Here is a 15,624-nt window from a genome sequence, read left to right as displayed (position 1 = left end):
CCGGAATCGAACCCGGCAGTCCGCCAGGCTGACCACTCAGCTATTGGGGCGGACTCGGTTGAGGATCCATAGCGCGAGGAGCCCGATTGAGGTGGTCCCACTGATTCTCGATTGGGACGAAATTCGAGTGTTTGATGGCCGGGGGAGTATGGTAAACCCATCCCGGTACTCCTCGAACTACGCACGCACACTTTGAGCTATGTCACACGATGCATTGTCCTGCTGGTAGATCGTGCCCAGGAAAAACACTCCACATGGAGGGGACGACGTGGTCCCCAGGCATAGTAGCACACTTGTTTTAACCCGTCGTGCCTACCAGACTGACGAGGTTACCCATTGGATGTCACGAATATATTTCCCACACTATACCGCTCCCTCCACCGGTAGGACTCATCCGACGAGTGTTGCAAGTTCTTGCCTTCAGTTTGATCGGGTTTAAAACGTAATTCATCTGAGAAGTCCACCTGTCGCAGACTGGTGTGCAAATTACAGCCTTCGTTGCCGATGAGCGGCAGTCAGCTTTTTTGCATCAACTAGGCGGCTGCTGCGGAAGCCCTTACGCAGCTACGTTTGCTGAACTGTCGTTGAGGAGACAATGTTGGTAGCCCTTTAATTCATACGAGGCGTCAGTTGCTCAACAGTTGCACCGCTATTCGCCTGTACACATCTTCGCAACAGTTTGTTCCTCCCTGTCATCTATGGCATGAGATGTATCTCAGTTGCCTCGTTGCCGGTTTTGGATAGCACAGTTTTCAAACTTAACCTTTTCATAGATGCTTCCATCCTTTCCCCGAAAGCCAATGATCATGCCGTTTCGGACGTCAGATAAATCGCTCCATTTCCGTATTACGACAACAACTTAACCGTTTTCCGTGTTTCCCCTCCATTGCTAGTACCGCCACCTGCTCTCTGAGTGGTTAGTGCACGTTCATGTCGAACGTAGACGGTTCTCACATTAATGTGACTGGATCATTAGATGCATGTCACTGACATCAGTTTGTGTTATTGGTACACGAGCACGTGAATTCTTGGTGTTACATGATGTCAGCCTTTTAACCTGGCTGGTCGCCAATCGGAAATGTGTGGGATATGGCGAAAACGGCGGGTGCAGCGCTGTAACCCATTGCCAACAACCACAACTTTGGAACAAGGTGAACGCATCGTGGATTGCTGTAGCACAGGACGCCATTCGCGCCTTACACGCGTCGATGCCTACACGCACGGAACAAATTATCAGGGCCCATGGTGGACTGTGCTTAGTAGGCAACAGGACACATGCTGAACCGAGATGACTGAAATGCTAATCATTTCTGCAGAGCATTCTAATGTATGCATATGGAATATCGTCTCAGTTATGCAACTGGATTAGAGATTTCCTGTCAGAGAGGTCACAAATCTTAGTATCTGACGTCAAGTCACCGAGTAAACAGAAGTGATTTTTCGCGTACCCCAAGGTAGTGTTATAGGCCCTTTGCTCTCCAATATATATATATATATATATATATATATATATATATATATATATATATATATATATAAACAATTTTGGAGACAATCTCAGCATTCGTCTTAATTTTTTTCTGATGATGCTGTCTTCTGTCGCCCAGTAAAGTTATCAGAAGACAAAACCAACTGAAAAACGCTCTAGATAAGATATCTGTATGGTGAGATAATTGGCAGTTGACTCTAAATAATACACTCCTGGAAATTGAAATAAGAACACCGTGAATTCATTGTCCCAGGAAGGGGAAACTTTATTGACACATTCCTGGGGGCAGATACATCACATGATCACACTGACAGAACCACAGGCACATAGACACAGGCAACAGAGCACGCACAATGTCGGCACTAGTACAGTGTATATCCACCTTTCGCACCAATGCAGGCTGCTATTCTCCCATGGAGACGATCGTAGAGATGCTGGATGTAGTCCTGTGGAACGGCTTGCCATGCCATTTCCACCTGGCGCCTCAGTTGGACCAGCGTTCGTGCTGGACGTGCAGACCGCGTGAGACGACGCTTCATCCAGTCCCAAACATGCTCAATGGGGGACAGATCCGGAGATCTTGCTGGCCAGGGTAGTTGACTTACACCTTCTAGAGCACGTTGGGTGGCACGGGATACATGCGGACGTGCATTGTCCTGTTGGAACAGCAAGTTCCCTTGCCGGTCTAGGAATGGTAGAACGATGGGTTCGATGACGGTTTGGATGTACCGTGCACCATTCAGTATCCCCTCGACGATCACCAGTGGTGTACGGCCAGTGTAGGAGGTCGCTCCCCACACCATGATGCCGGGTGTTGGCCCTGTGTGCCTCGGTCGTATGCAGTCCTGATTGTGGCGCTCACCTGCACGGCGCCAAACACGCATACGACCATCATTGGCACCAAGGCAGAAGCGACTCTCATCGCTGAAGACGACACGTCTCCATTCGTCCCTCCATTCACGCCTGTCGCGACACCACTAGAGGCGGGCTGCACGATGTTGGGGCGTGAGCGGAAGACGGCCTAACGGTGTGCGGGACCGTAGCCCAGCTTCATGGAGACGGTTGCGAATGGTCCTCGCCGATACCCCAGGAGCAACAGTGTTCCTAATTTGCTGGGAAGTGGCGGTGCGGTCCCCTACGGCACTGCGTAGGATCCTACGGTCTTGGCGTGCATCCGTGTGTCGCTGCGGTCCGGTCCCAGGTCGACGGGCACGTGCACCTTCCGCCGACCACTGGCGACAACATCGATGTACTGTGGAGACCTCACGCCCCACGTGTTGAGCAATTCGGCGGTACGTCCACCCGGCCTCCCGCATGCCCACTGTACGCCCTCGCTCAAAGTCCGTCAACTGCACATACGGCAAACTGGCTGACACTGATGGCGGCGGTGCACAAATGCTGCGCAGCTAGCGCCATTCGACGGCCAACACCGCGGTTCCTGGTGTGTCCGCTGTGCCGTGCGTGTGATCATTGCTTGTACAGCCCTCTCGCAGTGTCCGGAGCAAGTATGGTGGGTCTGACACACCGGTGTCAATGTTTTCTTTTTTCCATTTCCAGGAGTGTATATTGCCTTTTCTTAGCCATGTGATGGATGCGTCTTGATTGATGTGTGGCTGTGTTAGATGATACGGGTGCTTGCCATGTAGTGTTTTCTTTTTCCAATTAACTTTTTTCATGTCTGTTGATGTTATGTGATCTAAAGGGTTGTAGAAGTGGTTATGAAATTGCAGTGGTGTAGCCGATGTATTTATATGAGTGATTGCCTTGTGTGTTTTGCTAGTTTCTGCTCGTTCTAGAAAGAATTTTCTTAAATTGTCTACCTGTCCATAATGTAGGTTTTTTATGTCGATAAATCCCCTTCCTCCTTCCTTTCTGCTTAATGTGAATCTTTCTGTTGCTGAATGTATGTGATGTATTCTATATTTGTGGCATTGTGATCGTGTAAGTGTATTGAGTGCTTCTAGGTCTGTGTTACTCCATTTCACTACTCCAAATGAGTAGGTCAATATTGGTATGGCATAGGTATTTATAGCTTTTGTCTTGTTTCTTGCTGTCAATTCTGTTTTCAGTATTTTTGTTAGTCTTTGTCTATATTTTTCTTTTAGTTCTTCTTTGATATTTGTATTATCTATTCCTATTTTTTGTCTGTATCCTAGATATTTATAGGCATCCGTTTTTTCCATCGCTTCTATGCAGTCGCTGTGGTTATCCAATATGTAATCTTCTTGTTTAGTATGTTTTCCCTTGACTATGCTATTTTTCTTACATTTGTCTGTTCCAAAAGCCATACTTACATCATTGCTGAATCCTTCTGTTATCTTTAGTAATTGGTTGAGTTGTTGATTTGTTGCTGCCAGTAGTTTTAGATCATCCATGTATAGCAAATGTGTGATTTTGTGTGGGTATGTTCCAGTAATATTGTATCCATAATTTGTATTATTTAGCACGTTAGATAGTGGGTTCAGAGCAAGGCAGAACCAGAAAGGACTTAATGAGTCTCCTTGGTATATTCCACGCTTAATCTGTATTGGCTGTGATGTGATATTATTTGAATTTGTTTGGATATTAAGTGTGGTTTTCCAATTTTTCATTACTATGTTTAGGAACTGTATCAATTTAGGATCTACTTTGTATATTTCCAATATTTGTAGTAACCATGAGTGGGGTACACTATCAAAAGCTTTTTGGTAATCAATGTATGCGTAGTGTAGCGACCTTTGTTTAGTTTTAGCTTGATATGTCACCTCTGCATCTATTATCAGTTGCTCTTTACATCCTCATGCTCCTTTGCAACAGCCTTTTTGTTCTTCATTTATAATTTTGTTCTGTGTTGTATGTGTCATTAATTTCTGTTTAATGACTGAAGTTAATATTTTGTATATTGTTGGTAGGCATGTTATGGGGCGATATTTAGCTGGGTTCGCTGTGTCTGCTTGATCTTTAGGTTTCAGATATGTTATTCCGTGTGTAAGTGTATCAGGGAATGTGTATGGGTCTGCAATGTAACTGTTAAATAATTTAGTTAGATGTGAATGTGTTGAGGTGAACATCTTTAACCAGAAATTTGCTATTTTGTCATTTCCAGGGGCTTTCCAATTGTGAGTAGAATTAATTGCTTGGGTGACTTCATGTTGCAAAATTATCACTTCAGGCATTTGTGGTATCATCTTGTATGTGTCTGTTTCTGCTTGTATCCACCGTGCATGCCTGTTATGTTGTACCGGGTTTGACCATATGTTGCTCCAGAAGTGTTCCATGTCTGTTATGTTTGGTGGATGGTTTATTTTAATGTGTGTGTTATCTATTGTCTGGTAAAATTTCTTTTGGTTTGTGTTGAATGTTTGGTTTTGTTTCCTTCTATTTTCACTTTTTTTTGTATCTTCTGAGTCGTTTGGCTAATGCTTGTAATTTCTGCTTCTTTTCGTCTAATTGCTCTGTCGCTTCTTGTTGTGAGATTTTACCTAACTTTTTTCGTTTTTTTTCCGAGATTTCATTTCTCATAAATTGTGTTAGCTGTCCGATGTCTTTTCTCAGTTTTTCTATTTTGATCTGTAGCCTGTGTTGCCATGATGGTTTTGTGGGTTTCTTCTGTGTGTTGGTTGGTTCTGATCTCTGCCTAGTGTGTATATTTAGTGTAGTGAGTGCTCCTATATAAACCAGTAGTTGTAACTCTTCCATAGTTGTGTTTTCATTTATTTTGTTGTGTATGATTGTGTTGATAGTTTTTATTGTTGTTTCGACTTGTGGGTTATTTGGTGGTCTACGCAAGAATGGTTTAATGTCTGTATTTGTGTCTTTGTATTTTATATATGTCAGCTGAAATTTTTCTTCTATATCTAACATCTGTGTCACTTCGTGTTCTATTTGTGCTTGTTCTGGTGGCTGTCTTAAGATTTCGTTTTCCTCTGATTGTTTAATTGGTGTGTGTTGTTCTTTGTTTGTTTGCTCTGGGATGTTTGAGTCCATTACTGTATTTTCTTCTTCTTCTGATTGCACATTATTTTGTTCCAGTATTTGTTGTGCTTTTTGTTTGATGTTTTCTAATTCTGACTGGGGTATCCTGTTATTTTTTATTATTACACGGATCTGATCAGCTAGTCGTTGTTCTGTTAAAAATTTGAATTCTGGGTATCTGGTAATAAATGTTGTGTATACTTGTGATCTGTATCCAGTTGTGTTGGTTCCTAGGTTTGTTGCTTGGTAATAACAGAACATGAGGTGCCGATTAACTTCATCTGACCATCTCATCCTCTGTCTTTGTTTTCCTTCTAGGGTGGTTGCAGGAAGCATATCCTGCAAAACACCTCTATTTGGATTTAAATCATTTTCCAGTTGGCTAGCTGTGTCGTTACCATTGTGGGCGGGCATAGGGTTCAAGCGTCGTCCCCGACCATGACGGCGCTTGTCCGAGGCTTCTTTAGTTCCGTCCTGAACCAACTAATCACACTAAAAGGGGGGTTAGCCCTATTAGTGGTTTGTTCTTTACGTCGCCTTTTACGACTGGCAGAACATACCGGAGGCCGATTCTTTTTATTATTATTATTATTATCTTTCCTTTCTCAGACCTTAGGTCTGGTCCGGAATGAAAGTGACGCGGACCTTGATCAAGCGTCACTTCCTTTTAACTGTACGGTATATGTTACATTGCGTTTAGGAACTTTCGGGTAATTGAACATGTATCAATAATTACGGAATTCTGAAGTTGTATATATATAAGTTTGGATGTAGCTGTATTACATTGATGTACTGGTGGATATTGTGTGGTATGACTCCTGTAGTTGAAAGTATAATTGGTATAATGTCAACTTTATCCTGATGCCACATGTCCTTGACTTCCTCAGCCAGTTGGATGTATTTTTCAATTTTTTCTCCTGTTTTCTTCTGTATATTTGCTGTATTGGGTATGGATATTTCAATTAGTTGTGTTAATTTCTTCTTTTTATTGGTGAGTATGATATCAGGTTTGTTATGTGGCGTTGTTTTATCTGTTATAATGGTTCTGTTCCAGTATAATTTGTATTCATCATTCTCCAGTACATTTTGTGGTGTATACTTGTATGTAGGAACGTGTTGTTTTAAAAGTTTATGTTGTAAGGCAAGCTGTTGATGTATTATTTTTGCGACATTGTCATGTATTCTGGGGTATTCTGTATTTGCTAGTATTGTACATCCGCTTGTGATGTGATCTACTGTTTCTATTTGTTGTTTGCAAAGTCTGCATTTATCTGTTGTGGTATTGGGATCTTTAATAATATGCTTGCTGTAATATCTGGTGTTTATTGTTTGATCCTGTATTGCAATCATGAATCCTTCTGTCTCACTGTATATATTGCCTCTTCTTAGCCATGTGTTGGATGCGTCTTGATCGATGTGTGGCTGTGTTAGATGATACGGGTGCTTGCCATGTAGTGTTTTCTTTTTCCAATTTACTTTCTTTGTATCTGTTGATGTTATGTGATCTAAAGGGTTGTAGAGCTGGTTATGAAATTGTAGTGGTGTAGCCCATGTATTTATGCAGGTGATTGCTTTGTGTATTTTGCTAGTTTCTGCTCGTTCTAGAAAGAATTTTCTTAAATTGTCTACCTGTCCATAATGTAGGTTTTTTATGTCGATAAATCCCCTTCCTCCTTCCTTTCTGCTTAATGTGAATCTTTCTGTTGCTGAATGTATGTGATGTATTCTATATTTGTGGCATTGTGATCGTGTAAGTGTATTGAGTGCTTCTAGGTCTGTGTTATTCCATTTCACTACTCCAAATGAGTAGGTCAATATTGGTATAGCATAGGTATTTATAGCTTTTGTCTTGTTTCTTGCTGTCAATTCTGTTTTCAGTATTTTTGTTAGTCTTTGTCTATATTTTTCTTTTAGCTCTTCCTTAATATTTCTATCATCTATTCCTATTTTTTGTCTGTATCCTAGATATTTATAGGCATCCGTTTTTTCCATCGCTTCTATGCAGTCGCTGTGGTTATCCAATATGTAATCTTCTTGTTTAGTGTGTTTTCCCTTGACTATGCTATTTTTCTTACATTTGTCTGTTCCAAAAGCCATATTTATATCATTGCTAAATACTTCTGTTATCTTTAGTAATTGGTTGAGTTGTTGATTTGTTGCTGCCAGTAGTTTTAGATCATCCATGTATAGCAAATGTGTGATTTTATGTGGGTATGTTCCAGTAATATTGTATCCATAATTTGTATTATTTAGCATGTTGGATAGTGGGTTCAGAGCAAGGCAGAACCAGAAAGGACTTAATGAATCTCCTTGGTATATTCCACGCTTAGTCTGTATTGGCTGTGATGTGATATTATTTGAATTTGTTTGGATATTAAGTGTGGTTTTCCAGTTTTTCATTACTATGTTTAGGAACTGTATCAATTTAGGATCTACTTTATATATTTCCAATATTTGTAGTAACCATGAGTGGGGTACACTATCAAAAGCTTTTTGGTAATCGATGTATGCGTAGTGTAGCGACCTTTGTTTAGTTTTAGCTTGATATGTCACCTCTGCATCTATTATCAGTTGCTCTTTACATCCTCGTGCTCCTTTGCAACAGCCTTTTTGTTCTTCATTTATAATTTTGTTCTGTGTTGTATGTGTCACTAGTTTCTGTTTAATGACTGAAGTTAATATTTTGTATATTGTTGGTAGGCATGTTATGGGGCGATATTTAGCTGGGTGCGCTGTGTCTGCTTGATCTTTAGGTTTCAGATATGTTATTCCGTGTGTAAGTGTATCAGGGAATGTGTATGGGTCTGCAATGTAACTGTTAAATAATTTAGTTAGATGTGAATGTGTTGAGGTGAACATCTTTAACCAGAAATTTGCTATTTTGTCATTTCCAGGGGCTTTCCAATTGTGAGTAGAATTAATTGCTTGGGTGACTTCATGTTGCAAAATTATCACTTCAGGCATTTGTGGTATCATCTTGTATGTGTCTGTTTCTGCTTGTATCCACCGTGCATGCCTGTTATGTTGTACCGGGTTTGACCATATGTTGCTCCAGAAGTGTTCCATGTCTGTTATGTTTGGTGGATGGTTTATTTTAATGTGTGTGTTATCTATTGTCTGGTAAAATTTCTTTTGGTTTGTGTTGAATGTTTGGTTTTGTTTCCTTCTATTTTCACTTTTTTTTGTATCTTCTGAGCCGTTTGGCTAATGCTTGTAATTTCTGCTTCTTTTCGTCTAATTGCTCTGTCGCTTCTTGTTGTGAGATTTTACCTAACTTTTTTCGTTTTTTTCCGAGATTTCATTTCTCATAAATTGTGTTAGCTGTCCGATGTCTTTTCTCAGTTTTTCTATTTTGATCTGTAGCCTGTGTTGCCATGCTGGTTTTGTGGGTTTCTTCTGTGTGTTGGTTGGTTCTGATCTCTGCCTAGTGTGTATATTTAGTGTAGTGAGTGCTCCTATATAAACCAGTAGTTGTAACTCTTCCATAGTTGTGTTTTCATTTATTTTGTTGTGTATGATTGTGTTGATAGTTTTTATTGTTGTTTCGATTTGTGGGTTATTTGGTGGTCTACGCAAGAATGGTTTAATGTCTGTATTTGTGTCTTTGTATTCTATATATGTTAGCTGAAATTTTTCTTCTATATCTAACATCTGTGTCACTTCGTGTTCTATTTGTGCTTGTTCTGGTGGCTGTCTTAAGATTTCGTTTTCCTCTGATTGTTTAATTGGTGTGTGTTGTTCTTTGTTTGTTTGCTCTGGGATGTTTGAGTCCATTACTGTATTTTCTTCTTCTTCTGATTGCACATTATTTTGTTCCAGTATTTGTTGTGCTTTTTGTTTGATGTTTTCTAATTCTGACTGGGGTATCCTGTTATTTTTTATTATTACACGGATCTGATCAGCTAGTCGTTGTTCTGTTAAAAATTTGAATTCTGGGTATCTGGTAATAAATGTTGTGTATACTTGTGATCTGTATCCAGTTGTGTTGGTTCCTAGGTTTGTTGCTTGGTAATAACAGAACATGAGGTGCCGATTAACTTCATCTGACCATCTCATCCTCTGTCTTTGTTTTCCTTCTAGGGTGGTTGCAGGAAGCATATCCTGCAAAACACCTCTATTTGGATTTAAATCATTTTCCAGTTGGCTAGCAGTGTCGTTACCATTGTGGGCAGGCATAGGGTTCAAGCGTCGTCCCCGACCATGACGGCGCTTGTCCGAGGCTTCATTAGTTCAGTCCTGAACCAACTAATCACACTAAAAGGGGGGTTAGCCCTATTAGTGGTTTGTTCTTTTCGTCGCCTTTTACGACTGGCAGAACATACCGGAGGCCTATTCTTTTCCCGGGCCTTATTATTATTATTATTATTATTATTATTATTATTATGTCTACCTCTTGTTCTATATAAATTGTAACATTTACTCTCTGAAGAAGTCTTGTTCGCTCTAAGAGAGCGCCTGTAGGCTCTACTCTTGCCGGTTGAAAAAAAAGCACAAGTTAATAAACATTTGCAATACATGGTGCACCAAAATTTTGTATTAATCATTTGTTTTCCTCGTTGAAAATTACTCAATGCGTGGGGCGTGGGTCTAGCTGCCTCCTAATTCAAAATAAAAATGTAATACTCTCTTCATATGTTCTGTCACTGCTCTCAGTTACGAGTTCATATTGTAAAAAAAAGTAAATGCGTTCGCCTCTGGGATTGGCACTCAGTAACCCATGTTTCCTCTCATATACACTCATTAATAAAGTCGCAGATTATCAAAAATCTGATCATTCTCAGGCAACAGAAAAGTATTTTATGGTCTGCTAATCAAAAATTATTAAGGGAAACGAAACACATACAACCTCTGGCTAATTCGAAGAAAAATACGTCTTTCAGCTGCTCAGTAATGGGAATTACGATAAACTGAAGTCATATTTGCTATACCCACAATTGCCACTATATAAATCTGTGCTATGCAAAATCTTTCGTCGTGAGCAGGTGTATCATAGGCTCCCTTCATTATTCTCTGGAACCAGGGTCAGTTATGGCTTGTACTATCAGATTTAGCTGTCGATCGCTACTGTAGCTGCACAGTCCTGTCGTATTCGATGTCAACATTGTAGAGTCTATTAACACAAAGTAGCAACATACGTGACTAAATTAATTCTTAATATAGTAATCTGTTCATACGCTACAAACATTATCCAGTGCTTGTTGCAACCACTGCATCAGAGTGTACTCAAAGAACTGAGTTCCGAGGCACGATTTGCGACCCACCATCAGAGCTTCATTGCTGGCAATACTTCTTCTCCTACTTTCCAAACGTTACAGATGTTTTTCCTTTACAGCACGTTGAGTTGCCTGTCTTACGGTGCTTGAAATATTTTCTGGGCCACCTTGCCCTGAATGTGAGGTTACTGGCCTAATTTCTATAATGTCCTTATCTCTTCGACAGTTTCAGTCCAGAAAACCGATCCGCTAATCGGGTCGCTAAAATAATGGGAGGTAATCAATTGGGAAAGCTGGGCCACAACATAAAGTGCTCAAACAGCAATAGGGGTGGTCAAACTACTGAAAGGAAAATCACGAACGGAAACGGACTCGCAGAATAGGATTTATTCAGTTTTATTTGAATTGACTAAGTGTCCCATAAGCAAAGTACCAGTAAGCATATCTCCTCCGATTGTTTAAAGGATAAAACTACCATGTATAAAACAGCTTCAAACTTCTGATTACCTCTCTTATGAGTAAAAATTGTCGCCAAGTAAATACGCGAAAAAAGTTTAAAAAAGGTTTCAAATTACATTTAAAATTTTTTGGAAGTCGCCAAACCTTCTCATAACTGGATGATAATAGTCTTAGCTTTAGCACTCCGTTAGTAGTATAGAAGTAATGAATTAAAACGTTATATCTGATACTAAAGTTTTATTGTATGAACAGCGGAAAAGTTAATAGAAGACCGCGTGTAGAAAACACATGTGCGACCCATTCTTGAGTCTAGTCGGGTGTTTGCAACCCCAACCAAGTCGGATTAAAGGAAGACATCGAATCAATTCAGAATCCGACAGTAAGAATAGACGGCTCACCAGTTCTTCGGCGCCACGAGGCACGATACCTGGGTGTAGTCGTCGACGAGAGGTGGAGGTATACATCACACATTGTCACCGTAACGCAAAGATCCTTAGAAACACTCAACAATCTGATAGCGATTGGACATAAACGATTTCACCTGCCACAAGAACTAATAAAACTATATCACAATAGTATTCTGACGTCAGTCGTAGGATACGGGTCAGGAGTCTGGGATCACAGGCTCACGAGGGTCATGCCTGCCATGGCCGTAAGAAAAGTGCAGCGAAATATGCTCCTGGATGAGCACTAACAGTATTAATGGGGCTTTGTCCACTCGACATAAAGATCAGGGAACAAGGGACATAGTAGAGCGTCAAAAAGGGAAACAGGAACAAAGTAATTAAATTAATGGCGATTCACGTGGGGAACAAATTAGAAACTAGACTTAGGGGGGAGGAGCTTTGGCAAGAATAGTGGGACAATGAAGACACAGGTCGTAGAACATATGAACTACTGCCCAACATCAGGGAGCGACTACAGTTAAAACACTTCAAGCCATCAAGAGGACTGCTGCACTTTCTTACGGGACATGGTCCCTACCCAGCATGCCTATGCCGGTTCGGGAAACGGGCTACACCAGCGTGTGACTGTGGGGCCGCACCAGCACCCCAGGACATGTGGTGTATGAGTGCCACCTCTTCGACGACGTAGCGGCACAATTACGACAACAGTTACCAAACTATGACACGTATCACCTGCTCAGGCATGAGGACCACTTCCCAATCCTGAACAATTTAGCTAATGAAATATCACACAAAGTCATAAAGGAATTTCTGCGGAACAATAACTAACAGATCATATCTGATCACCCTAATAGACTCCGTGCACCTGTCCTGTTCCGCCGAGGTGTGGACCTGGCCAGCCGCTTCACGGCTGGGATCCGCCACGTCTGGGATTAGGGGGAGGGTGCACCTTTTACCCGATTCTTACACTCACCAGATATAGGACTAAATATAAACTTAGATGTAGGATAATCTAGGATAGCAACATGAGTGTGGTACTACAGCGATTAACCACTCTGGGCTAGCCCGGTGCCAGGGGCATGCTCACCGGCATTAGCTCGGTGAGCACGGCCAACTAATGTAGGTTTATATACGCTGGCACACTAGTTACTCTGCAGGTAGAGTAGACTAGCATAAGTACTAGTCCGCAGCTCGTGGTCGTGCGGTAGCGTTCTCGCTTCCCGCGCCCGGGTTCCCGGGTTCGATTCCCGGCGGGGTCAGGGATTTTCTCTGCCTCGTGATGACTGGGTGTTGTGTGATGTCCTTAGGTTAGTTAGGTTTAAGTAGTTCTAAGTTCTAGGGGACTGATGACCAGAGCTGTTAAGTCCCATAGTGCTCAGAGCCATTTGAACCATAAGTAGTAGACATAGTTAAATATTCGTAACCTTAGGACATAGCAGTAGTGCCCATAGTGGAAGAGTAATAGAACTAACACTCAGAATAAAAAGCTGCAGTAGTAATAACTGTATTAGTATCAAGTAGGACCCACTAATGTATTACGTGGTGGATTGCTTATGCATCATGTATTGAAGAATAAAGATTGTTTTTTAAATCAATTTAAAAACTTGCTGCCAAAGTTGGTAGGTAGGTTCTATGAGCACGCGAATATTACGGAGACGCTCAGCGAATATTGAAATGGGTATTTATGGCGGGAAGGAGATGTTATTTTCGCTAAACACTGTTGAGAAAGTTTAGAGAACAGCCATTTGCAGCTGACTGCAGAACGATTCTACTGCCGTCATTGTACATTTCACGTAAGCGCCGGGAAGATAAGGTAAGAGGAACCAGGGCTCGTATGGAGGCACACAGACAGCCGCTTCTCCCTCGCTAGGAAAGGAAATGACTAACAGTGGTTCGTAGTAACCTCCACCACACACCGTACGGTGGTCTCCGGAGTAAGTATGTAGATGTAGATGTAAAACACACACCACAGATTCTTTAAGACATTAGTGGTTATCTGAGCGCTGATCTGCGACAGCGTCAAATTCGACGTGGCTCCCATCATGATTCTCCTGTTGTTAAGTGTGATTTATTTTTACGGAGTTATGTCAAAAATCGTATGCTCCTGGGTCCACTGTCAGTTAAAATGGAAGAGATGCGATATGCAATAATTAATTCAGTCGCTGATGTCGGCCATGAAATGTTAGGCATGAGTTCGACTACCGTGTTCTCGTTTGGCGCGTCACAAATCCTGCCCATTTTGAGCACCTGCAGTGTGAGTAAATAAGCTGGACAGACGCTCTGGCCACTGACATGCGTCCTTTTTTCTTATTTTTGGTATACCTTGTAGTTTTCACACAATGTCCTGTAAACCCCGAAGGTACATACGAATAACGCTGAATATCGAGCACCTCACTGCTGTCATTTATTATCTGGCTGGGTGTTCAATAAATTCCAAAATTTCTCAACTGATTTCAAGATTTTTCTTTCAACTATTGCCTACATAGTTTTAATTTTTTTTATTATGAATTTTCAGTTTCAGACATTTTACTCAGGCTTTTTGATTTTCAATTAATTCTCTTGGGAGAGGACAGTATTTTTTGTAATATGAAAACGGTCCTACTTTCCTCTTTGCCTAATCATTTCATGTAATTTCCTTTCTCTTGCATATGGTATTGTGATTCCTTTTGTAATCCGAGGCTTTGTTATGTTTGTTATTACTGCCATGCCTCACTGTTTTTTTAGCTAAGCATCTGTCGAAGACTGATAAACTCCATCCAAAAATACATTATATTTGTAACTGATATCTGTCAGATTATATACATCTCTCCAGTCAGCTTCAGTATTGCCATCACGGAACTCGTTTCATCATTAAACAGTACCAGCCGGAATACGTCTCTTAATGTCTCCCACAGTAATATTACATTGGTCATTTTTCAACTTCCGATGCTGTGCATGTAATAATTCTTGGTAATAGCAATACCATTCATGTTCCGAACATTTTACTGATCTTTTTTGTGTCTGCTATACATAGTGATACAGAAGTGTTTTCGAAAAAAGAAACTTTTTTTTCTCGATAACGCCGATTTTTGCCTTTAGCAGCGCTTTAAACAATTTCTTCTAAGTTTTCTAAGTGTCCGTCAATCGTATTTCCTGATACTATTATATCATCTACGCCAACAACAGTGGTAACACCGGTTCCCGACAGGTCATCGAAGTTACGCACTGTCGGGCTTGGCTAGCCCTTGGATGGGTCACCGTACGGTCTGCCGAGCGCTGTTGGCAAGCGGGATGCCCTCAGCCCTTGTGACACCAACTGAGGAGCTGCTTGAGGGGGTGGAAGCGACGCCGGTCACGAAAACTGATAACGGCTGGGAGAGCGTTGTGCTGGCCACATGCCGCTCCATATCCGCATCCAGTAACGCCTGTGGGCTCAGGATGACACGGCGCTCGGTCGGTACCAGTTGGACCTTCCAAGAACCTGTTAGGACGGAGTTTAGTTTAGCATTGTATCATCTATGTAATTTGCTGCTTCTGGATGCTTCCTGGTTAATTTGTGTAGGTATCTTTGGTATAACGCAGGGATAGAATTTATTCCAGAGATAATCTTTTATATTTGTTAAGGCCAAATGGTGTGTTAACGACCATTATTTTCTGGCTTTCTTCGTTGGGTGGTGGGTGAAGATAAGTGACAGCAAAATGAATGCTTGAATGGTACCGCCCATTATCTACTTTTGCCATCATATCTTCAACCCTAGGGATTGACTACATGGACTGTGCATCATGCTTGGATTGTCCAGTCACAGTTGATTTGAAGTCACCGTGCAACCACAGCTTCACATTCAGTATTTTCTTTATGACTACATGCATGGGCCATCGACTGTTAGTAACGGTTTCAGTTGTGCCATTTCTTTCCGACCTCTTTAATTTATGTTTGTACTATTCACACAAAGTGTAAGGTATGGGTTTAGTTTTACAAAACTCGCGCCAAGGTTGTATCCACCTGTTATCATCGCTGGAGATCCACTAAAAATTCGGTTGTAGTTTGCAGAAAGCCTTGCAGATTATTCTTTCTCATCCCTTACGTGTATTTCAAAATGTGTGTGAAATCTTATGGGACTTA

The sequence above is a fragment of the Schistocerca serialis genome, chromosome 6 (genome assembly GCF_023864345.2).
Source record: "Schistocerca serialis cubense isolate TAMUIC-IGC-003099 chromosome 6, iqSchSeri2.2, whole genome shotgun sequence".
NCBI lineage: Eukaryota > Metazoa > Arthropoda > Insecta > Orthoptera > Acrididae > Schistocerca > Schistocerca serialis.
Note: the sequence above shows the minus strand (reverse complement) of the source record.